The sequence below is a fragment of the Zingiber officinale genome, chromosome 9A (assembly GCF_018446385.1).
Source record: "Zingiber officinale cultivar Zhangliang chromosome 9A, Zo_v1.1, whole genome shotgun sequence".
NCBI classification, from domain to species: Eukaryota; Viridiplantae; Streptophyta; class Magnoliopsida; order Zingiberales; family Zingiberaceae; genus Zingiber; species Zingiber officinale.
The window spans coordinates 100,775,363-100,800,553 of NC_056002.1; positions in this window are offsets into that span (position 1 = coordinate 100,775,363).

Here is a 25,191-nt window from a genome sequence, read left to right on the forward strand (position 1 = left end):
TGGTGACCCATTTGACGACCCTCGGGTCGTCGACCGTCATGTAGATGATCTCACTTGGTTACCAGGATTCATAAACTCTAATACTTAAGCCTGGAGGTTTAGAGTTCAAATCATGGGGGAGGCAAAAATCCACTGCCAGGGGTGGAAAGTCCTAGAGAGTAACGGCACGACCGACGGTCGACGACCCGAGGGTCGCCAAATGGGCCGCCAAATGGGTCGGGTCGTTACAATAAAAAGGCGCCTTTTTATTGTAACGACCCGACCCTCTTGGGCCATTTAGCGACCTCTCATGTCATCGACCGTCAGCTCTTATGTCGTCGGCCCATTTGGTGACTTCTAATGTCGTCGACCGACGACCCTTGGCCGTACTGTTACTCACTAGGACTTTCCACCCCTGGCCAATGGATTTTTACCTCCCCCAGGATTCAAACTCTAGACCTCCAGGCTTAAAGTACTAGAGTTTATGAATCCTCGTAACCAAGTGAGATGATCTCACTTGGTTACCAGGATTCATAAATTCTAATACTTAAGCCTGGAGGTTTAGAGTTCGAATCCTTGGGGAGGCAAAAATCCACTGACCAGGGGTGGAAAGTCTTAGTGAGTAACGGCACGGCCAAAGGGTCGTCGGTCGACGACATGAGAGGTCGCCAAATGGGCCGACGACATAAGAGCCGTCAGTTGGGCCGCCACAAGGGCTGCCCAAGAGGCCAAAAGGGTCGGGTCGTTACAACCTTATAATTAGAAAACCTTTGCATCATCACTACCTCCTTAATATCTACTTGAGAAGTATATTTTCATATTATCTAGTACGTGTTGGTACAATTTTCTTGTATAGTTAGCACTAATAATTAAATTTTGATTTTGATGAATGATAAATAGTTAAAGTTAGATTCTATGTTATCTGATTCTTTTACCGAGTGTGCAAGAATTGACGAATCTAGAGAACCTAACACCAGACTGAAGTCCAGTTAGATCTGAGAACTTGATAACTAGCATGAAGTCTAGATAGATCGAGGTGTAACTTGATATATGGTTGGAAATCCAACTCGATTTGTGGTACATGACAACTGACTAAAGTCTAGTTGGGTATGTGGACCTGACAACTAGAAGAAAGACCTCGTGGGTCAAGAGGCAAGTCAAGTGACTACAAATGGTAAGTAAGATAAGTCACTGGAGGAGAGTGATTCAGTGAGAATGAGTCCCAGTGGAACTATAGGCACTGGTCTAGTTTAGAGTCATTTTGTAAATCAAAACTGAGACCATGACTAGATTCGAGTCTTAATAAGACAAGATCGTATTAATACTATTATTTAATATTATAATAACTCTATTTTGCAGGTTATACTTGGTTGTGCTAATTTTGTTAATGCAAGAAATCAGTTGGCTAGAAAAAAGGTTCTCTAGATGCCCGAGTAGGGTTTAAGCGCTCAGATAGGGTTCAGGCAACCATAGGTCCAGGCGCCTGGACTGAGTCCAAGTACCTAGATTGGATCAAACTTAGTTGCCTGTGTAGATAAGGTGGCACACTCTGATTAAGAACTATCAATGGGGCCATGAGCTACGGTTGTAGGGCAAGCAATGGACCGCCTGCAGACATCGGGGACCCAAAAAAGAGAAAGTGACCCAACGAGGTCAGGTGCCCATACCGATAGATCTGGTGGTGGTCATGCTTAGATGCCTCCAGAGGAATGAAGAGTCGTGCGACACTACCCCCACGGTGCCAGCAGTGGTCGTGGGTGCCAATGAGGTCACCTCCAGGAAGGGAGGTTTCCCTTTCCCCCGAGAGCGATGTAGAGATTTTTGTGGCAGCTCCTTCATCACAAACTATGAATAGCTATTGGGTAAACTGTGCAGAATTATGTCAATACTTAATTCATGATCTAATGTAAATTATAGTGATCTCAAACACTCAATGTAGTTATTTATCTTCAGCATAAATTATACCGTAGATGAACCCTCTTGCATCTTGGAGTAAAAGAGTAGATTCGTGACCTCGAACCATCCGGATCTAGATTGCTCATCAAATAGCTCACATAGATGAAAAACAATTGTATAAGCATCTATATGCTCCTGTTGTTTTTGTAGTTCAGGAGACATCGAGTCATCTATTTGCTTTTCAAGACCAATATCTGGCCTGGTGTTACATTATCTACTATATTCGTGGGAAGTACCTTTTCAAGGACATATACTAGTTTCTCTGCCTTGAGAACAATTCTCATATTTTGAAACCAGTACAAGAAGTTCGACCCAGTCATTTTATTCAAGTACATTAATGAGAGTAAATTCAAAGATGTCATAATTAAATGGTTAACTTAGAAATAGAAAATGAGAATATATGAGAGAGATGATTTTATTATGTAAAAAATTTACATAGAATAAATTCCTGCTTATTTATTAAATTCAAGAGTCCTTACTTTAAATACATGAGATTGTAGGTTTTCTCCAAGTAGGTTGATATCAACTTCAGATAAGAACAATCATGGCTTTGACATAATAAGTCATTTTTAATTGTAGTTGTAGGTATCAAATATACTGATTACATATCATACATATGCAACTATCACATTATGCCATCAACTAATGATATTTGCATAAGCATCGAGTTGCTAACACATTAACAAATATACACCAAATGCATATCACCCAACTTTACCTCTATCCATGTTGACCTTGGCTTTGACACAACAAATCAACACTTAAGTTAAAACCAACCCATTAATCATGAGATCTTATCTCAATGGTTCAAACATATTTAATTTCAAATTGAGCTTTGCATTGGCACAACAACTCAAACAAGTAATCAAATTCTGGTTCTTACCATATTGACGGAAGGTATAGATTTTAATATTTTATAAGGGATTTATATCTCATCGTCATCATGCATATGATCTACCTATATAACATTACACACATGGTATAAACAATGATATGTCACATTGCATGCGTGTTATATAAAATGATATAGCACATCACACACATGACATAAATGATATGACAAATCACACGCATGACAAAATGATAATGCATATACATGACATACAAGTATAGCGTGAATAATTTCATAATTGTCATAATATTATATGGAAATAAAATATATTTTAAAATCTGATTCAACAAATCAAGATTTCTTTAATTAAATTAAGAAATAAATTTTCAAAATTTAATTACATATTTAATTTATGAAGTAATTCTCTATTAAGAAAATCTAATTAACTAAGAAACAATTTTCTAAATTTAAATTTCCTAACAAATTAGGAAATATATAATTAGAATCACTCAATTAATTCAAAAACTTTAAAATTTAAAATTTTCAAAAATTCAAAATTTACTAACAATCAGAAAACTTTCCAAAATCTGATTTATTCTTAATAAATTTATTTTTTTTTTCAAAATTTAAATTTTCAAAATTTATTTTTATAGAATATTTCTAAAAATGAAAATTTCTAATTTTCTAAGAAATTTTTCAAAAATGAAATTTTTTAACAAATTAGGAAACTTTCCAAAAATAAAAATTCATAATAAAAATTGAAAAATTTTTAGAAAATAAATTATGTCTAAATTTTTTTTACAGAATATTTTCAAAAACAAAATTTTTCAAAATTTTTAGAAACTTTCTAAAAAAAAATTTCTGAATAAATTAGAAAACTTTCTAAAAATAGAAATTTGTAAGAAAAAATAGAAAATAAATTATGATTAAATTTAGTTTTACAATATATTTCTAAAAATGAAGTTTCTAAATTATTTTGAAACTTTCTAAAAATGGAATTTCCTATCAAATTAGGAAACTTTATAAAAATAAAAATTCGTAATAAAAATTAGAAAAAATCTAGAAAATAAATTATGACCAACTATGACTCGTAAAATATTTTTTACGATTATGGCGAAGCACAGTCAAGTTTTGATACCACTGTTGGGGTTATGAGTCCAATGTAGATGCATGCTTTAGATGTTTTCACAAAAAGTACCTAGTGGAAAAATAAAAATATAATAAATTCTTAATTTATTACAACACACACACCCACACATGTAAGATACAACATGCACAACATAAGCGCAAAATAAAATTTTATGAAATAAAAGAATAACAATTATTCTATGAGTACCTTATGGATGATGCGAAGGGAAAGGATATTAACTTTAACGACATTTACAAACCTTTCCTCTATTCATATCCACTCTGAGATTTTTAAGACAACTTCATTGAGCAACAAGATTCACCTCCGATTGGTACTATCCAAGTGAGGAGACAATGAGATCCAAGAGGAGAAGAAGAAGCGGCGAAGCTTTGGAAGAAAAATATCCCTTCGCTTCTTGGTGGCCAGTGGCAAGGAGAGGGAGAGAAGAAAGAGAGGTTTTCTAAAAGCCAAAACCAATGAACCTACATTTTTTATATTTCTCCTCATAGATGAGTATTTATAAACCTCTACATGACTTGGGGAGTAAGTCATCTCTCAACCTAATAAGCAAAACCAAACCGATCTAGTACCATTAAGAATAAGTTTGATTCAAAATCAAACCATCTTGGTTCATAATTAAACTAAACCTATTTAGTTTATTAAATCAAGTTGTTTCATAACTAAACCAAACCCCTTTTGGTTTATTATCAACCTATTTTGAAACTATATCTTCTACAATAGTCATGATCTATCCGCACTTCCATTTCAACAAATATCTTTCCATATTTGTCTTTCGTTTGGCCCAACTAAATATCTTATCTCTTGATCTGAGAATCAAACTCTCAAACTTATTTTACACCTTTCAGATACTCGCAGTACGTGTAGGTTCTTGATTTATCTTAGTCATCCATAATTAACTATTTAATTATGGATCAACCATAAGTGGCACCTAGTAGTACATGTTGGGGTTGCAAGGTTGTAAACATAGTCCCACATTGAAAACACATAGAAAAGATTATGAGTTTATAAGAAAAAGATATCTCTATTGGCAAGAAGCCTTATGGGTAGCACCCAAGAGTAAAACATTGAAGGCTTAAGACCAAAGTGGATAATAGCATACTATTATGGAGATATCTAAAATCTTTTGGTCCTAACAATTGATATCAAAGTGAAGCCACTCTTCACCGGACTAACAGTCAAAAGAAGCATGAGCCAGAGATATGATCTAAGATCTAACCATGTAGGTAAAACCTTGAACGAAGTAGGGGAGACCTTGAGCAAGTTAAGAATGACCCGATGTTCGAGGGGAGGCCCTGAGCAGGTCAACAGTGACCCAATACTTAAGGGAGACCCTGTGGTCCTTTGTTTGAGGGGAGGATTATTGGGGTTACAAGGTTACAAACATAGTCCCACATTGAAAATACATAGGAAAGATCATGGGTTTATAAGAAAAAGATATCTCCATTAGCATGAGGCTTTTTGGGTAGATCCCAAGAATAAAACTATGAGGGCTTAGGCCCAAAGTGGACAATATTATATTATTATAGAGATATCTAAATTTATTTTGGTCCTAGTAGTACATCATGGTTCTCAATTAATTAAAAAATCATAGTTGATTCCAGAACAAGTTCTGAACCCTTCAGCAGTTACAGTGAGTCATGTCTTGTTCCTTTTTGTCTTAAACCTACTTGGTTCAGGACATGATCTATGTGTTTGTCCTCACTAGACTGACTACATCACACCTAACTCAAGTAATACTTCCTCATTATGCGGATTCAAATTACTCCTACATATGTTTAAGAGTCTCATACTCATAACATGTGATACTTTGCAAAGACTTTGAATCATAATCCTGGCAAGTGGTCATAGGGTATACATCTCCTCGCAAGGAGTGTTGAATCCTCTATGGGCTATCTAAACACCTTCGGACACTTTGACTTACACTCAATCATCTCTGGTTCACATCTCTAAGGAGATACTTTTCTTAAGATGTCAAAGTATAAGTCTCCATGACCAAGGTGACTCGAATACCTCAATTTGAAGGAAATTTGCACTTGAGCTATAGTAAGTACTTCACAAACATATCCATATATGTAGAGAACTATATGAAACCTTACAATAAGTCACTTCAATGAACTTATAAGATATGACAATTAAATAATAAATGTTATTGGAGAAATGACCTTACAAAATTTATCAAAAATTTTTAGAAATTTTTCTAAATCTAAATGAAGTCTGTATGACATGTTTAAGGGGATAAATAAGTTAGGCTCAAAGAAAGCCTGTTTGGAATAACACATAAATAGGAGTTAATGTATTAAATTAACCTAAAGTTGTTGTTATTAACCTAAGTATATAAACCTAGGTTTTCCCCATTTCCTCTGGTCGAACCTTTCTTCCTCGACTCTTCATCACGTCACTTACCTTCCTCGCTCGTGCGCTGCCCCCCATTGCCGACCACCGGCATCACCGTCCATGCCCTTCGCCTGAGGCCAGGATGATGATGCTACTAGTCCTATGTGAGCCTCCGACGTCCTTCCCTTTTGTCAACACATTGCTACTTTTTCAGGAAGCCTCGTCGAGAGATCTCTTCTCCAATGATACCCTATGCTATTTCACCTTGTGTCTTGCCACCAGCTAGTCCCGTGCCCTAGATCCAGCTGTCAGGCCTCTCCCACTCATATCTCTGCTCAACATTGTCATCATCGTCGTTGTGAGATGCTGCCGACATCGATACAACTAATCGCCATCCCAAAGACTACTGTTGCCTTTTGTCGATGCCGAGCCCAACCAACTGTCATCACTGCCATGGTTGATTATTGCTCCTATCAATGGCCAACAGTAAGCAGACCATGTCCAAGCTACCTCATCTATTGCCAATTTATTTATTGCTATCATTTCGGCCATCACAACTGTGTGACCAGACTCCGACAACAGCTTCTTGGCCAACACAGTTGATTGTAGTTACCATTTGTGGCATGATTTATTGCAAACTAATTCTAGCCATTGAGAACAACTATTGCATCCATCGTAGGAAGCTGAAGGGATTCGAGCTGGATATGATCTCTCGGACTTAAAGACGGTTGGAACGATCTACAGATAAAGGTGTGTACTTCTTGACTTAGTTTTTTTGGTAATTTGACCTTAGTGCATGAACTATGTTTAGACAGGTTGTCGTATTTACCTTGACTCTATTCGTATTATTTCATAAGCTTGATACTTGGTTGCTTGATCTTTGAGATGATCGACTCTATATCTATACAATCTCTCATTTATCATCTATGATATTTAGTAGATAGTGGATATCTTATTTATTTTTAATTACTTTATATACATGTACTCTGTTAAGCATGTCGGTTTTACTGTGCATAGTTAGTTGCTATATATCTGTGGTGATGATTATTTTCATCTTGCACATCATAGCATTGCATGCATGCTGGCGACCTATGTCTCCCTTATGGTTGAGTGAGTTATTGGCCATTGTTGGTCACTCGGCTACTTGGGGTAGTGTGCCTAGAGTGAGTGCAACTTGTCATGTCGTGCCCCACTCACTTCACTTAGGGGTAGTGGTAGTTGGAGTGGCAAGCAGTAGGGATCCCATTGCTATGTAGCTAATTAGCTACTATGCGAACTGTCCACCTGCACCACTTAGGGGTAATGGTTGTTGGTAGTGTGTAAAATTATCATTGTCCCAACCTCTCGACCATACATGGGTCGTGGTAGTTGAGGGGTGGGCGGGAGTGACCATACTATGCTTATGTATATGATATGTGATTGCATATGCTTGTGATTGATTATATCTATATGTCTGTGATATTAGTTATATATTTACATATGGTTAAGATATGTTTGTTGCATGTACTTGACATTGGCCTACTTATTGTTGGAACCCCAAGGTTATTTTAGTGTGATCAACAAGTTAAGTTAGGTCCTGTGTTGTTCTAACCTTGTGTCTAATTGTGCTATAAAATACCGGAAAAATGGCGAATAATAAAGGGGAATTTTTCGAAATTTTTGGAAGTTTTTTCGGAAATTTTTCGGAGCTCGTACGGACGAGCTAACGGGGATAAAAATGGGACCCAGGAAAAGTCTGTTTAGGCTACCCATTTAAGTGAGGAAAAAATTTATTTATTTATTTCTTTTCTCTTTTTCTTATTTATTTTCTTTTCCTCCCCATTACTGTGCGTGCCCGATTCTTCTTCTCCGCGCGCCCTCTTCCCTTCCTGCGACGCCTCTGCCCTAGCCATCCGGCGCCGCCCGATCGCCGACTACCCCAGTCTCCGCCGATGCCGAGCAGTGTCGGCCATCTCTCCTCTTCCTCCATTCCGAATTTTCCCAACCGGTTCTTCTCGGACGCTCTTTGCGTTGGCACCCGAGCCCTAGCGCCGACGCCGCCACCCGATTTTTCTCCCCTCTTCTTGTATTCTTCCTCACCGAGCCCTTCTTCCCTTGGTCGCACCACTTCTCCTCCGCCCAGCCGTGCCCTAGATCGACCGCCGGCTATAACTCACAGAGCCGACCAATTCTTCTCCTCTGCCTTCGCCGACCACCTTTTGCTGCCCTAGCGCCGGTTCACTAGCATCCAGTGGCGAGTCTTTCTTCCATCTCGCTACTGCCTCCACATCTTCTTCCTCACTGTGGTCACGCCTCCTGTGCCCTACCTCCGAACCTTGCCTCCTCCTCAGAGCAGAAGTGGTTCGGCAGTGTGATAGCAAGGTAAGATGAATAGGTTGTTGTTGCATTGTGATCTCCATTTTGATCTCATGTTTGATGTCCGACCAGTAGGGGAAAAACCTGCAAGGTGTTGTTTTAAGGCCTTTTCTTGGGTCCAGTGGCCACCATCCAGCGACTACCTTTCTCCGGCAGCAACATCCCTGCTGAAAAGTAAGGTAAGGTGCTTAGGTTATTCTGGGAATTGGGGTATCATTTGGAAATTAATTTCTTGAACCCATTATATGATCTGGACAATGAATTGCAGGGCTTTACTTGGATTTCTAGCAGTTTCTGGTGATTGACCTGTCTGGCTGTGATTTAACCGGAGAGGTTTAGTGTTGAGGTGAGGAATAGAGGACTTGTTTCAATTTTATTAGCGTACACAGGAATTTGATATGTTTTTTAGTTGGACGATCATGTGAATGTCGATTAGGTTTATGTGTTTTTGGAATTAGGGTTTTCCTAATTGAATTAGGAGTTTGATTTAGTTATTTGATACATGTTGAGTAACTAAATTATATGTGTTTAATTAGGTAGGTTAATGATTATGACTTAGGGTTTTGTCCTAAATTATGTTGGGAATTTTATTTAGCAATTCATTTGAATTTTTAGCTAAATAAAATATCTGTGTATTGGTATTATAGGACTATGATGCGAGACGAGTATCTTGACGTCGTATTCGTACCAGATTGGACTTTTCGATTAGAGGCGGGTACTTTTGACTTATGTCATTTGATATACATAGTAGTGAATTTAACAAATTGCATTAATTATGTTTCGCATTCTGTTTCGGTTAATCACTACCCAAAACTTGATACATGCTTGATTGATTGATTGGTTTGCATCTCATGTATACTTTACCTGTTTATACATGCTTGTAGGGGTAGTGATATACCATGCTTCACCATGTTTAGGACCTAGGTTTTATACCTTCTGTGTACCTTTGATTTGATTTGACTCGTTGACCTATGATGCACTTTTATATATATATGGATTAGGTCAGGATATTTTGTGGTTAGTGCCATGCACCATTTGCATGATTGCATGTTGTGCGATAGTTCGCTCCATTATTGTTGAGCACATCGCCAGTTACATGGATCTGCACACACCACCACTCATGGGTTAGTGGTCGATTCAGGCAGAGTGTGTTGCAGCAGGGACTCTGTTAGGCATCGTTGGTCCTCTCATGGGTAGTGTGACACAACGTGTTATCCGGCAGGGATTCCTCCTCGTCATTGTGTACCGGGAGATGAGAGCATTGTGCTCCCCCATTTATGATTTGGGGTAGGAGGATAGGTGTACTCCGACAGCATCCCGTCCACTCGGTCACTCATCAGGGGTAGTGACGACAGAGTGCACGGTTGTCACAGCCCTACCCACTCATCCTCTCTATTGTGTGAGATGATCGACTGGCGTCAGGGGTGACCAGAACGCATCATTGGCATCATATGCATGATGCATTTATTGCTTGTGTTTGTGTTTGCTGCATTTATATGCTGCATATTGTTTGGATACTTATGTTTGACATGCATACAGGATTTCTATATCACTCGGACTGTTTGTCCTTATACCCAGGTCCTGGTTAGTACAGTTTCTCTCCTGTTACTTCAGTTGCATTTTATCTTTCTTATATCAAGAGTCTGTACGCATGATTAATGCTAAGTGTTATTTCCCTACTTTGTATATCAGTTGTACCTGCTGAGTGTTGGACTCACCCCGCCTCCATTGTTGTTATTTTTCAGGTTGATGCTGTCAGGAGAGAGTTCCAGTTACTAGTCCCCTGCTGAACACGAGGGCTTAGTAATCTTTTGGTTTTCTTCTTTCTTAGTCTTTGTTCAGACTTATTCTATTTTTGATATTATGGATTTTTGATACTATGGATCTGGTGGGAATTTTATGTGTCGATGGATTTTATTTCGATATGTTTTACTACATGCCTGCCTGGACGACAGAAGAGGTGAGTAAATCGGATTTGAGCTTTACAAGTGCAGTGGAGTAGGGTTGATTTCGAGTCAGAGTATTATTTTTCCATTTACTTGTTATATAAACTACGTGGAATGTTTGTGTTGTATTTTATTTACTGTTATTATTCCAGCCGCATGTGACTGAGGTATGTGGATATGTAGAAAGTTTCAGATTGTCTGCCGTACAGGGGAGATGCTGCCGAAATTTCTTCGGACAGGGACTCCTCCGGGGCGTGACAATTTATTTGGTATCAGAGCTTAAGTTTTACGATCGTTGTTTTCGTATTTTGGATATTTGGGATAACCTGATACCAATTGAAATGGTATCAGAGTGCCAAGTTTAGGCTATACTTGTTGGGTTTCCGTGTGTTGGATTTTCGAGATTTTTCTGATACCAATTTATTGGTATCAGAGCAGGGTGTGATACCTGCTTTTAGTATTCTTGATATATTGTGCTAGCCCAAGTTTGCGAGTCAAACTGCGTAGTTATTTTGGTTGCGCGGATTTTCCATTATGTATATGTTTTGGACTTTCGTTTCGGATTTATATGGATTTTCGGCGATTTTCTTGTTCAGAATTTTGAGGTCAAATTGGAGACTGGACAGCGATGGAACATCTCCAAACAGCAAATAGGTATGATGTTTTAACTTTATAGTTTTGGGTATCTGTATTAATACTTGGGTAACATAGATATCCTTATTTGGGCATAAGGAGATATGTAGTTTATATTGGAATTAGCTTTATTGTTAGTAAGATATAGTATGATGTCTTTCTCATAATGTGGCATACTTACTAGACAATTGCTATATGACCACTCTGTAGCTTATTATCACAGTGAAGCCCTTAACTAGGCAATAAATTGCTGGAAGATGAAAATGAAATGATCTTATACATCCTTCTACAAGAGTACTATATTGTAGCCTGGGGACACTACTGTGACTTTCTATCACTTTACGATTCCTTTAAAAGATGATCCCACTTTAACGTTTCATGTCTGCTTAAAGTGAAATCAACCAGGTATAGTATTTGTTACTTGGGTCTCATTATCAATGTTAATTGGTTTTGAGTATGTGTATCCAACCCTTGCATGAACCTATTCCAGACATGTTATCAAGTGGGAATATGGGGTTGAAGGGATCTATATGTCTGGCACGACATAGCCTTATCAGGTCCAGCTTTCTATCTAAGTAACAGGAATAAAGAAAAAAAAAATGCTAAGAAGATACTGAACAGACTAAAGGGAGCAGTGCAACTAAATGCTAAGCAACAGAAACGTGAGAAGGAAAGGTAATAAAAGATAGGGAAATATGAAAGTGAACAAATTTAGACTATTTAAAAGATATGTGTATATAAGACAACATGTAAGAGTTGTACAAGAAGAGATGAACATAACCAATTTATAGAGTTGTAAAGAATGTTAGTCAGATCACTCCAAATGGATGATGAACTGATAGGAATACTTGAGGCATTTAGTAGGAATTGGAATGCATTCTATGAATCTGATATCAGGGAATCAGACAACTCATATGGCATAAACTGGGAGGTCTAGGGCATGTCACAAGTGGATGTGCAGAAGGTTTATTGTATTCATTATGTAGCCCTTGCTATATATTTGTTGCTGGAGAGCAACTTAAGATTGGGTGTCGATAGTTACTAAAGATAGATTACCCACTTTCAGGCTGCAGCGATTGACCATCTCCCTACCGTCCGGTGATACCTTAGATGTCACCCAGGAGGTCAGAGGTTGCCCATTAGATTTTGGCAACATAATACTTACGGTGGAACTTTTAGTATTGGAGATGGTTGAGTTGATATCATTCTTAGCATGGACTGTTTGTCAGTATATCATGCTACCGCTGATTGCCAGACGAGGATGGTCACTTTCCGGCCTCCGAACCAACCCTCGTGGAGTTTCACTGGCATCAGAGATGACGACATCTCAATTATTTCGGCGATTCAGGCGTAGAAGTTGCTGTCTCACGGCTGTCATGGTTTCCTATTATCTCTGATTAGTACTGAAGACAGCAGTAGTTCGCAGCTCTCCGACGTTCCTGTAGTCCGGGAGTACCCAGATGTATTTCCAGAGGAGCTGCCAGGTTTGCCTCCCAGAAGGCAAGTGGAGTTCGCTATTGAGCTGATTCCGGGGACCGCACCGGCATCGAAAGGTCCTTATCGTATAGCACCAAAAGAGTTGAACGAGCTGAAGGTTCAACTCCAGGACCTTTTAGACAGGGGATTCATTCGCCCTAGTGTTTCTCCATGGGGTTCACCGGTATTATTTATCAAGAAAAAGGACGGCACTATGAGGTTATGTATTGACTACAGATAGCTGAATGCAGTGACCGTCAGAAATAAATATCTTTTACCACGGATCGAGGATTTGTTTGATCAGCTCATAGGTACATCAATGTATTCTAAGATTGATCTGCGATCTGGATATCATCAGTTGAGGGTCAGAGACTCAGATATCCAGAAGACAGCTTTCCGTATGAGATACGGTCATTATGAGTTTTTGGTAATGCCATTTGGGCTTACCAATGCTCCAGCGGTGTTTATGGACTTGATGAACCGTATTTTTCTGTAGTATCTGGATCAGTTTGTTATCGTTTTCATTGATGACATATTGGTCTACTCGCATTCCGAGGAGGAGCATGCACAGCATCTTCGTATAGTCTTGGAGACTCTTAGACGACATCAGCTGTACGCGAAGTTCAGCAAGTGTGCATTTTGGTTATCCTCAGTCAGTTTTTTGGGACACGTGGTTTCTAGCAGAGGTATTTCAGTTGATCCTCAGAAGATCGAGTCTGTCACGAGTTGGGAGCAGCCGAAGTCAGTTCAGGAGATCCGCAGTTTTCTGGGACTAGCAGGATATTACAGACGGTTCGTCGAGGGTTTCTCGCGTATTGCTATGCCGCTGACACTCCTTACCAGGAAAGGCGTGAAGTTCATGTGGTCCGAGGATTGCGAGACCAGCTTTCAGGAGCTGAAGCGGAGAGTAGTGTCGGCTCCAGTTTTGGTTTTACCTTCTGGAGAGGATGAGTTTGTACTCTACACCGATGCGTCTCTTCAGGGTTTGGGCGCTGTTATGATGCAGCACGGCAGAGTAGTCTCTTATGTTTCTCGTCAGCTGAAGGAGCATGAGAAGTGTAGGACCGATGCGGCCGGGTAGAAGGGGGGGTTGAATAGCCCTGAAAAATCAAACACAACCCTTTCTCGTACGATTAAGCTAACACATAAAAAATAGATTAAACAGAAAATAAAGCATAAAAACGAGGCACCGAATTTGACTTGGTTACAACCGGGGAGGTTGTTAATCCAAGGATGAAGATCGCACTAAGAGCTCCTTCAGGCGGAGAAGCCTCGTTTACAGCAGTGTAAGCACAGAAAGACAGAAGCTAATCTAAACAATGGAAGCACACAAGTGTTGTTTACAATTTCTGAACTGATCGTGATTGTTGAAAAGCTTCTGGACCAAGGCTATATTTATAGCCTTGGTCGGGGCGCCTGGATGGGTTCCGGGCGCCCTGGGGGGGACAAAATTTATCCCCCAACGGTTGGATTGAGTCAAAGCTCGATCCTGTGAAAAAGTCCCTTCCGGGCGCCCCGGATGGTTCCGGGCGCCCCGGACAGCTCCGGGCGCCCCGGATAGTTCCGGGCGCCCCGGAGCCAAAAGTCAACCCAGTTGACTTTTGGTCCGTGCTCTCTTCTCTGGTTCAGCTCGCCTCTGGTCCGGGTCTTTCTGCTCCGGCTCCGCTTGCTTGGGTGATCTCTGACATCCGGAATAGGGCTCACCCGAACCCATCTTCCGGTCTTCTCGAGTGTGCTTCCCTCCGGCTTCTCGTCCCTTGGAATTACCGCGTGTCCCTTCTCGTCCACCAGCGTACTCATCCGCAGACTTCGTCCCTCGGTCGCACCCCGTGCTGACCTTCGCGCTAGCTGCGTCTCTTGCTCCCCGAGCAATCTTCCGCTCCGGCTTTCGTACCTCGGAACTACCGCACGCACTTCCTTCTCGTCCGCCGGTGTACTCTTCCGCAGCACCTCGTCCCTCGGACGCACAGCGTGCCGTCCTTCTCGCTAGCTGTGTCTTCCGCTCGAGTACCTGTGCTCCTAAGCTCCTGCACACTTAGACACAAGGTTAGAAACAACAGAACCTAACTTAACTTGTTGATCACACCAAAACCAACCTTGGGGTTCCAACAATCTCCCCCTTTTTGGTGTGATCAACCCAAGTTAAGCTAGGGTTAACTAGACAAAAAATAAACTAACTAAATTTACAATTTAGTGCACAAAGATAGAGAAAAAAATAGTTTTAGGCTACCTCCCCCTAGACTTATACTTATCCTTCTCCCCCTTTGATCACAAAAAAAATGGGGTTCCAAAAAAAATCTAAGGGTTAAAGACTTAGAAAATTTTGAAAAGCTACCTTAAAAAAAAAAAAAATTCTAAGTCAAAAGATTCTAAGTTAGAAAAAGAATTTTACAATCAATAAAACTTAATTAAATATTTAAAAAAATATTTTTGAATCAATAAAAGCAGAAAAAAACTCTAAGTAAAATTTTAACTTAGGAAAAAATAATTTTTGAAGAATTTTTCTAAACACTCTAAGTAAAAATTATTTTTGAAAATAGAATTTAAAAAAAAAATTAATTATATTCAAAAAAATTTATGTCAAAATTTTGAAACATGTTTGAATAACTTTTTAAAGCATTAAATAATTCTAGTATTAATGCTTTATTAATTAAACATTTATTTCAATATTTGGCTTCCAGGCAGTGGCGAGGCACTAGGCCTTCTTGGTTATTGGAGCAACAACCACTTTCTAGTCAAAGCCCATAAAGAAATTTTTGTTTAATTTTCTCACTTAAAGCGCTAACTTTGATTTTAAAATTTACACTAAGCAAGATTTAGGAACCCAATAAAGGTTCCAACCTACTGGATTAACTAAAAATTTCTTAGGGACATACTTTCTAGAGATATTTTTAATTTGTCCCTGGTGATATCTATAATACCAATTCAAATTATTGAACCTTCTAAAATTGGTTTTAGATGAGCAAGCAGAGTTTTTCAAGTTTTCTACTTGAATTTTTAAATTTTGAATTTCTAATTTTAATTTTTCATTTTCTAAATTTGATTTATCTAGCATTTCTAACGGACAAGATGTAGCTAATATTGCTTTTAAATCTTTATTTTAATTTTCTAATTTGCAGCAATCTTTTGTTAAAATTTTAATGAATTTAAACATTTTATCAGGAGGAAGAGATCGTACCTCACTTACCTTGTCGATCTCGTTGTCGGTTTCTCCCCCTGAACTGCTGCTCTCTTCGGACGTGGCTCCCCCTTCATCGATGCTTTCGATGCTCATTTCGGAAGAGCTTGACTTGCAGTCGTCGTCTTGATGACTCGCCATTAACGCGAGCCCGGAGAACTCCTCGACTTCCGATTCCGACGACATATCGTCCCACGTCGCTTTTAGGGCCTTGCGCTTTTGGATAGGCTTCTTACCCTTGTCCTTCCCTTTGTTCTTCAGTTTAGGGCAATTGTCCTTGACGTGCCCTTCTTCATCGCAATGGTAGCAGCGGATGGTTCTTTTCTTTCTTCCCTGCGGATGGTTAGATTTCCTAGATTTACAAATATTTTTAAATCGTCTTACCATCATTACCATTTCCTCGTCGTCGAGAGAAGATTCTGACTCAGGTTCGTCTCTCGAAGCTTTAAGGGCGACATTATTCTTGGGCTCCTTCGGACCTGCACATCTTGACTCATGCACTTCAAAAGTTGAAAAGAATTCGTCTAATGAAATTTTTCTAGATCTTTTGAAATGTAAAAGGCATCTACTAGTGATGCCCATTTTGAGTTTCTAGGAAAGGAATTTAGGGCATACCTTAGCGAATCTCAGTTACTTACCTCTTCTCCGAGATTCGTAAGTCTGGTGATGAGATCCTGAATCCTCGAGTGTAGATGTGCAATTGTTTCACCTTCTTCAAATCGGAGGTTTGTAAGCTGGTTACGAAGTAAATCCCGTCTTGCAAGTTTGGCTTCGGATGTTCCTTCGTGTAACTCCAGGAATTTCTCCCAAAGCTCCTTTGCCGAGTTGTAGGTACCGACTCGATTGACTTCTTGTGTTGGAAGTACACTTAGCAGATGGAATTCTGCTTTCTTGTTTGCCACGTGGTCAGCCTGCTCCTTCTTTGACCATTGATTTCTTGCTTTGCCCTCTGGTGCTTCATAGCCAAATTCCATTGTTAGTAATAAATCATAATCTGTTTCAAGAAATACCTCCATTCGATTTTTCCAGCTAGCGAAGTCCCCTTCGAATTTTGGTGCGTGGATGTTGGATCCGGCCATCTTGTTGCTTCGTTCGGCGGTTAGTCCTCCTGAAGCACCGATGCGGCCGGCTAGAAGGGGGGGTTGAATAGCCCTGAAAAATCAAACGCAACCCTTTCTCGTACGATTAAGCTAACACATAAAAAGTAGATTAAATAGAAAATAAAGCATAAAACCGAGGCACCGAATTTGACTTGGTTACAACCGGGGAGGTTGTTAATCCAAGGATGAAGATCGCACTAAGAGCTCCTTCAGGCGGAGAAGCCTCGTTTACAGCAGTGTAAGCATAGAAAGACAGAAGCTAATCTAAACAGTGAAAGCACACAAGTGTTGTTTACAATTTCCGAACTGATCGTGATTATTGAAAAGCTTCTGGACCAAGGCTATATTTATAGCCTTGGTCGGGGCGCCTGGAAGGGTTCCGGGCGCCCTGGGGGGATAAAACTTTATCCCCCAGCGGTTGGATTGAGTCAGCTCGATCCTGTGAAAAAGTCCTTCCGGGCGCCCCGGGCTGCTCCAGGCGCCCCGAAGCCAAAAGTCAACCCAGTTGACTTTTGGTCCGTGCTCTCTTCTCCGGTTCAGCTCGCCTCTGGTCCGAGTCTTTCTGCTTCGGCTCCGCTTGCTTGGGTGATCTCTGACATCCGGAATAGGGCTCACCCGAACCCGTCTTCCAATCTTCTCGAGCGTGCTTCCCTTCGGCTTCTCGTCCCTCGGAATTGCCGCGTGTCCCTTCTCGTCCACCAGCGTACTCATCCGCAGACTTCGTCCCTCGGTCGCACCCCGTGCCGACCTTCGCGCTAGCTGCGTCTCTTGCTCCCCGAGCAATCTTCCGCTCCGGCTTTCGTACCTCGGAACTACCGCACGCACTTCCTTCTCGTCCGCCGGTGTACTCTTCCGCAGCACCTCGTCCCTCGGACGCACAGCGTGCCGTCCTTCTCGCTAGCTGCGTCTTCCGCTCGAGTACCTGTGCTCCTAAGCTCCTGCACACTTAGACACAAGGTTAGAAACAACAGAACCTAACTTAACTTGTTGATCACACCAAAACCAACCTTGGGGTTCCAACAAGAAGAACTACCCAGTTCATGACCTGGAGTTAGCCGCCATCATATATGCTTTGAAAATTTGGCGTCATCATCTGTACGACATTACATTTGAGATTCTCACTGATCATAAGAGTCTCAAATACATTTTTACCCAGAAGGAGCTTAATCTCCGACAGAGGAGATGGATGGAGTTCTTGAAGGACTACGATTGTACCATTAGCTATCACCCGGGGAAAGCTAATGTGGTTGCAGATGCACTCAGCAGGAAGTCCAGAGGGACTTTGGCTTGCCACTGGACTTCAGTCACGGATTTGATTCAGGGTTTCTCTGAGTTAGACCTTGAGGAGCAGGGACCGACAGAGCAGGGTATTTTGGTTACCATAGTTGCTCAGTCGTCGATCAGGACTAGGATCCGAGAGGCCCAGGCTGGTGATCAGCATTTGCAGTTCATTAGTACTCAGATAACTTCCGGGCAGTAGCCCGAGTTTACATGAGACGAGGAGGGTGTTATATACTTCCGAGGCAGATTATGCGTACCTCAGTCTCATCCGGTCTTACAAGAGCTACTTCAGGAGGCACACCATTCTCGATTTGCGATCCATCTAGGCGGGACCATATGTATCGAGACTTGAGGCGTTCCTATTGGTGGAACGACATGAAGAAAGACATCGCGGATTTCGTAGCTAGATGTCTTGTTTGTCAGCAGGTGAAGGCTGAGCACCAAAGACCTGTAGGATTACTTCAGCTGATTCCTATTCCTGAGTGGAAGTGGGATCACATTACCATGGACTTTGTGGTAGGGTTGCCGAGGACACGACGAGGTCACGACGCGATTTGGGTAATCGTTGATCGATTAACCAAATCCGCGCACTTCTTAGCGATCCGGAGGATCGATTGGCGATATGTATTCTGAGAGATCATCGACTACATGGCATTCCATTGAGTATCATTTCAGATAGAGATCCACGGTTCACGTCTCGTTTCTGACAGAGTCTGCAGACAGTCAGAGCGGACTATTCAGACTTTATAGGACCTGCTGAGGTGTTATGGATTTCGGAGGCGGTTGGGAGGACCACTTGCCATTGGTAGAGTTCGCCTACAACAACGACTTTCATTCGGCTATCCAGATGGCACCGTTTGAGGCGTTGTATGGTAGACCTTGTCGGACACCCGTTGGAGAGGCCCAGTTATTGGGACCTCATAGAGTTCAGCAGGATGCAGAGTTGGTCCGCACTATCAGACGGAGGATGTCAGAGGCGCAGGACCGCCAGAAGAGTTATGCTGATCGGAGACGCAGACCACTGGAGTTCTCTGTTGGCGACCATGTATTTCTGCGAGTTTCACCCACGAAAGGGGTGAAGAGGTTTGGCCTCAGAGGTAAGCTAGCTCCGCGGTACATTGGCCCTTTCGAGATCTTGGAGAGGATCGGAGCGGTAGCTTACCGACTGGCACTACCACCGTCCCTGTCAGGCGTTCACGATGTATTCCATGTATCGATGCTGAGGAGATACATACATGACCCGACACATGTGCTGACAGATATTCCAGATCCAGTTCAGCCTGACATTACTTATGAGGAGGTTCCGGTACGGATTCTCGATCGGAAAGAGCGTCAGTTGCGGAACAAGACTATCCGGCTGGTTAAAGTCGGATGACAGCATCATTCCGACGAGGAGGCTACTTGGGAGCTTGAGGATACGATCTGAGCTCGTTATCCCCATCTTTTCACTTGAGGTATGTGATTCAATTTACCGTTCAACATTCGTACTTTCTATTTGTTGTTAGTACTTGCTGATGGTAGATAACGAAATTTGGGGACCAAATTTTAATTAGTGGGGGAGAATGTAAAATACCCGAAAAATGGCGAATAATAAAGGGGAATTTTTCGAAATTTTTGGAAGATTTTTTGGGAAATTTTCGGAGCTCGTACGGACGAGCTAACGGGGATAAATACGGGACCCGGGAAAAGCCTGTTTAGGCTACCCATTTAAGTGAGGAAAAGATTTATTTATTTATTTTCTTTCTCTTTTTCTTATTTATTTTCTTTTCCTCCCCATTACTGTGCGTGCCCGATTCTACTTCTCCGCGCGCCCTCTTCCCTTCCTACGACGCCTCTGCCCTAGCCATCCGGCGCCGCCCGATCGCCGACTACCCCAGTCTCCGCCGACGCCGAGCAGTGTCGGCCATCTCTCCTCTTCCTTCATTCCGAATTTTCCCAACCGGTTCTTCTCGGACGCTCTTTGCGCCGTCACCCGAGCCCTAGCACCGACGCCGCCACCCGATTTTTCTACCCTCTTCTCGTATTCTTCCTCACCGAGCCCTTTTTCCCTCGGTCGCACCACTTCTCCTCCGCCCAGCCGTGCCCTAGATCGACCGCTGGCTGCAACTCACAGAGCCGACCAATTCTTCTCCTCTGCCAACGCCGACCACCTTTTGCTGCCCTAGCGCCGGTTCACTAGCATCCAGTGGCGAGTCTTTCTTCCATCTCGCTACTGCCTCCACATCTTCTTCCTCACTGTGGTCACGCCTCCTGTGCCCTACCTCCGAACCTTGCCTCCTCTTCAGAGCAGAAGTGGTTCGGTAGTGTGACAGCAAGGTAAGATGAATAGGTTGTTGTTGCATTGTGATCTCCATTTTGATCTCATGTTTGATGTCCGACCAGTAGGGGAAAAACCTGCAAGGTGTTGTTCTAAGGCCTTTTCTTGGGTCCGGTGGCTACCATCCAACGACTACCTTTCTCCGTCAGCAACATCCCTGCTGAAAAGTAAGGTAAGGTGCTTAGGTTATTCTGGGAATTGGGGTATCATTTGGAAATTAATTTCTTGAACACCATTATATGATCTGGACAATGAATTGCAGGGCTTTACTTGGGTTTCTAGCAGTTTCTGGTGATTGACCTATCTGACTCTGATTTAACCGGAGAGGTTTAGTGTTGAGGTGAGGAATAGAGGACTTGTTTCAATTTTATTAGCGTACACAGGAATTTGATATGTTTTGTAGTTGGACGATCATGTGAATGTCGATTAGGTTTATGTGTTTTTGGAATTAGGGTTTTCCTAATTGAATTAGGAGTTTGATTTAGTTATTTGATACATGTTGAGTAACTAAATTATATGTGTTTAATTAGGTAGGTTAATGATTATGACTTAGGGTTTTGTCCTAAATTGTGTTGGGAATTTTATTTAGCAATTCATTTGAATTTTTAGCTAAATAAAATATCTGTGTATTGGTATTACAGGACTTTGACGCGAGACGAGTATCTCGACGTCATATTCGTACCAGATTGGACTTTTCGATTAGAGGTGGGTACTTTTGACTTATGTCATTTGATATACATAGTAGTGAATTTAACAAATTGCATTAATTATGTTTCTCATTTTGTTTCGGTTAATCACTACCCAAAACTTGATACATGCTTGATTGATTGATTGGTTTGCATCTCATGTATACTTTACCTGTTTATACATGCTTGTAGGGGTAGTGATATACCATGCTTCACCATGTTCAGGACCTAGGTTTTATACCTTCTGTGTACCTTTAATTTGATTTAACTCATTGACCTATGATGCACTTTTATATATATGGATTAGGTCAGGATATTTTGTGGTTAGTGCCATGCACAATTTGCATGATTGCATGCTGTGCGATAGTTCGCTCCATTATTGTTGAGCACATCGCCAGTTACATGGATTTGCACACACCACTACTCATGGGTTAGTGGTCGATTCATGTAGAGTGTGTTGCAGCAGGGACTCTGTTAGGCACCGTTGGTCCGCTTATGGGTAGTGTGAGACAACGTGTTATCCGGCAGGGATTTCTCCTCGTCATTGTGTATCGGGAGATGAGAGCATTGTGCTCCCCCATTTATGATTTGGGGTAGGAGGATAGGTGTACTCCGACAGCATCCCGTCCACTCGGTCACTCATTAGGAGTAGTGACGACAGAGTGCACGGTTGTCACAGCCCTACCCACTCGGCCTCTCTATTGTGTGAGATGATCGATTGGCGTCAGGGGTGATCAGGACGCATCATTGGCATCATATGCATGATGCATTTATTGCTTGTGTTTATGTTTGCTGCATTTATATGCTGCATATTGTTTGGATACCTATGTTTTACATGCATACAGGATTTCTATATCACTCGGACTGTTTGTCCTTATACCCAGGTCCTGGTTAGTACAGTTTCTCTCCTGTTACTTCAGTTGCATTTTATCTTTCTTATATCAGGAGACTGTACGCATGATTAGTGCTAAGTGTTATTTTCCTACTTTGTATATCAATTGTACCTGCTGAGTGTTGGACTCACCCCGCCTCCATTGTTGTTATTTTTCAGGTTGATGCTGTCAGGAGAGAGTTCCAGTTGCTAGTCCCCTGTTGACCACGAGGGCTTAGTAATCTTTTGGTTTTCTTCTTTCTTAGTCTATGTTCAGACTTATTCTTTTTTTGATATTATGGATTTTTGATACTATGGATCTGGTGGGAATTTTATGTGTCGATGGATTTTATTTCGATATGTTTTACTACATGCCTGCCTAGACGGCAGAAGAGGTGAGTAAATCGGATTTGATCTTTACGAGTGTAGTGGAGTAGGGTTGATTTCGAGTCAGAGTATTATTTTTCCATTTACTTGTTATATAAACTGCGTGGAATGTTTGTGTTGTATTTTATTTACTGTTATTATTCCAGCCGCATGTGGCTGAGGTATGTGGATATGTAGAAAGTTTCAGATTGTCCACCGTACAGGGGAGATGCTGTCAAAATTTCTTTGGACAGGGACTCCTCCGGGGCGTGACATGTGCAGGAGCTTAGGAACACAGGTAGTCGAGCGAAAGACGCAGTTAGCGAGAAGGACGACAGTCCGAGGGACGAGGTGCTGTGGAAGAGTACACCGGCGGACGAGAAGGAAGCGTGCGATAGTTCCGAGGGACGAAAGCCGGAGCAGAAGATTGCTCGGGGAGCAAGAGACGCAGCTAGCGAGAAGGACGGCACGCGATGAGTACGCCGGCGGACGAGAAGGAAACACGCAGCGATTCCGAGGGACGAAAAGTCGGAGGGAAGCCCGCTCGAGAAGACCGGAAGTTGGGTTCGGGTGAGCCCTTTTCCGGATGGCAGAGATCACCCAACCGAGGAGAAAAAAGTCAACCGGAGTTGACTTAGGGTCCGGGGAGCCCGGAACTGTCCGGGGCGCCTGGACCAGCCCAGGGCGCCCGGAACCCTTCCAGGCGCCCGGAGATTAAACTTTGACCAGATCGAGTTAAATCTCGATCTGAACGTTGAGGGATAAAATTTATCCCCCCCAGGGTGCCCGAAACCCTTCCAGGCGCCCCGACCAAGGCTATAAATATAGCCTTGGTCCAGAAGCTTTTGAACGAACTCCAAGTAATCATTTCTAACACTTGTATGCTTTATAATTGTAGTTAAGCTTCTGTTTCCGTTCTTCAACGTTGTAAGAGGCTTCTCCGCCTGAAGGAGTTTTTAGTGCTTAATCTTCCTTGGATTAACAACCACATCGGTTGTAACCACGTAAATACTCGTGCCTCTTCCTTTATGTTTTTGATTTACTGTTTTGCTTTTATTATGCAAGTGTTAGCTTAAAGAGTTCGAGAAGGGTTGTTTACTTTTGTGTTTACAGGACTATCCAACAACCCCCTCCTAGCCGGTGCAACGATCCTACACTTATTACTAGATGGATAGACCATATATCATGCTTTATTAGATACGAGAAATTTTGTTGTAGGTCCTCTCATGCACTTACAAATATTAGGTGTTCGACACATCATTCATGTATGGACACTAGTTATGACATTACTGTTATGCTTGTTGTTTATTCCCTATAAGACTGTATACCTTTAAATCTCTTTATATATATTATGTTCATGCACTATCTATAACTATTACCCACTGAGTAACTCGCATCACCACCCCTTTTACTGGTTTTCTTTCGCCAGGGAGCAGGTAGAGGATTTATAGAGTCATCTAGAGATCCTGTTTGCCTGTCTCATGTCGCATTGAGCATCTTCTTCAATTACATTTTTTCACTTGTTTTATTGATTTTGGACTTGTACATGTAATATGTATCTTCTATGTGGATTTTTAAGACTTATGGTGTCTTTTTATTTGATTTTGTACTTGATGTGGTAAGTCATACAGATACACAATCTTGTCAGTTTATCTTGTATGGTTATATTTGTCACAATCGTGTAGGCTCTGAATTATTATTATCTTCTACTGCATTCCTGTTCTAGCCATGTGAACTGCATATACAACTGTGTGGTTACTGATCCAATCATGTGGACTACATATAATCCTGCGTGATTATGTTGTATTCCAATCGTGTGGGTTGTAGATTATTATACTTATATAGTCATATGGCTATATATCCAGATTCCATATGTTGTCATAAGGGGGAGATGTTGTCCATTTATCGGGCAAGGACTCCTTCTAGGCGTGACAAAACTAGTTATCATAACTAGCATCTACGTTTAACTCTCGACATCTCAATGTCTACAGCTAGTGAGTAATAGTTGCTTGGTTAGACCAATAGTATAATCCGTGCTAGTATCATAGAATTGATGATGTCTGAATACATTAATTCATTGACTAGGGAATGTTTCAATACTTTCATAATTACATATGTAGAGACTCTTACTAGTTGTGATCCAATCACAAGTTCTCTCATGGTATAAATTGTATTGCGGACATTTAGTAAATGAGTTTATGACTATTCAAATATATAAATAAAGTACACTCAAATAGTGAATCTATATTTATCAAAATAAAGAATACAAACCATAAGTGATTACCTTAGGACACCTCTCAAACATAACTGGGGAAACCTAAGGCCACTGACCAACTAGCTAAAAAAGCACGTAATATATCCTAAAGGTAGCTTGTGTAGTCGCTACTCCAACATCAGAATCATAATCTTATGATCAGAAGGGATACCGAAGGTCTGCTAGAGCTGTTAATCTGCACCCTTGGTATATATGGTCCAATGGGACTTATACTACTTCTCTGAGGAGTAATCGGCGGCCATGGGCTCGAGAAAGAAGAAGAAAGGAAGGTGAAAAGGGTCAGAAAGTAGAAGAAAAGGAATGATGAATTACTGCATTATTGGATGTAGAGAAGGAGATAGAGACAAAGACATTAAAGGCAAAAGGAAGTGAATGAACATAGCATCACTTTTGGTAAACCTAATACACCTTGGCGGTTACACAATAGAGTTGTCGCTTCAATTCATTGAACTGTTA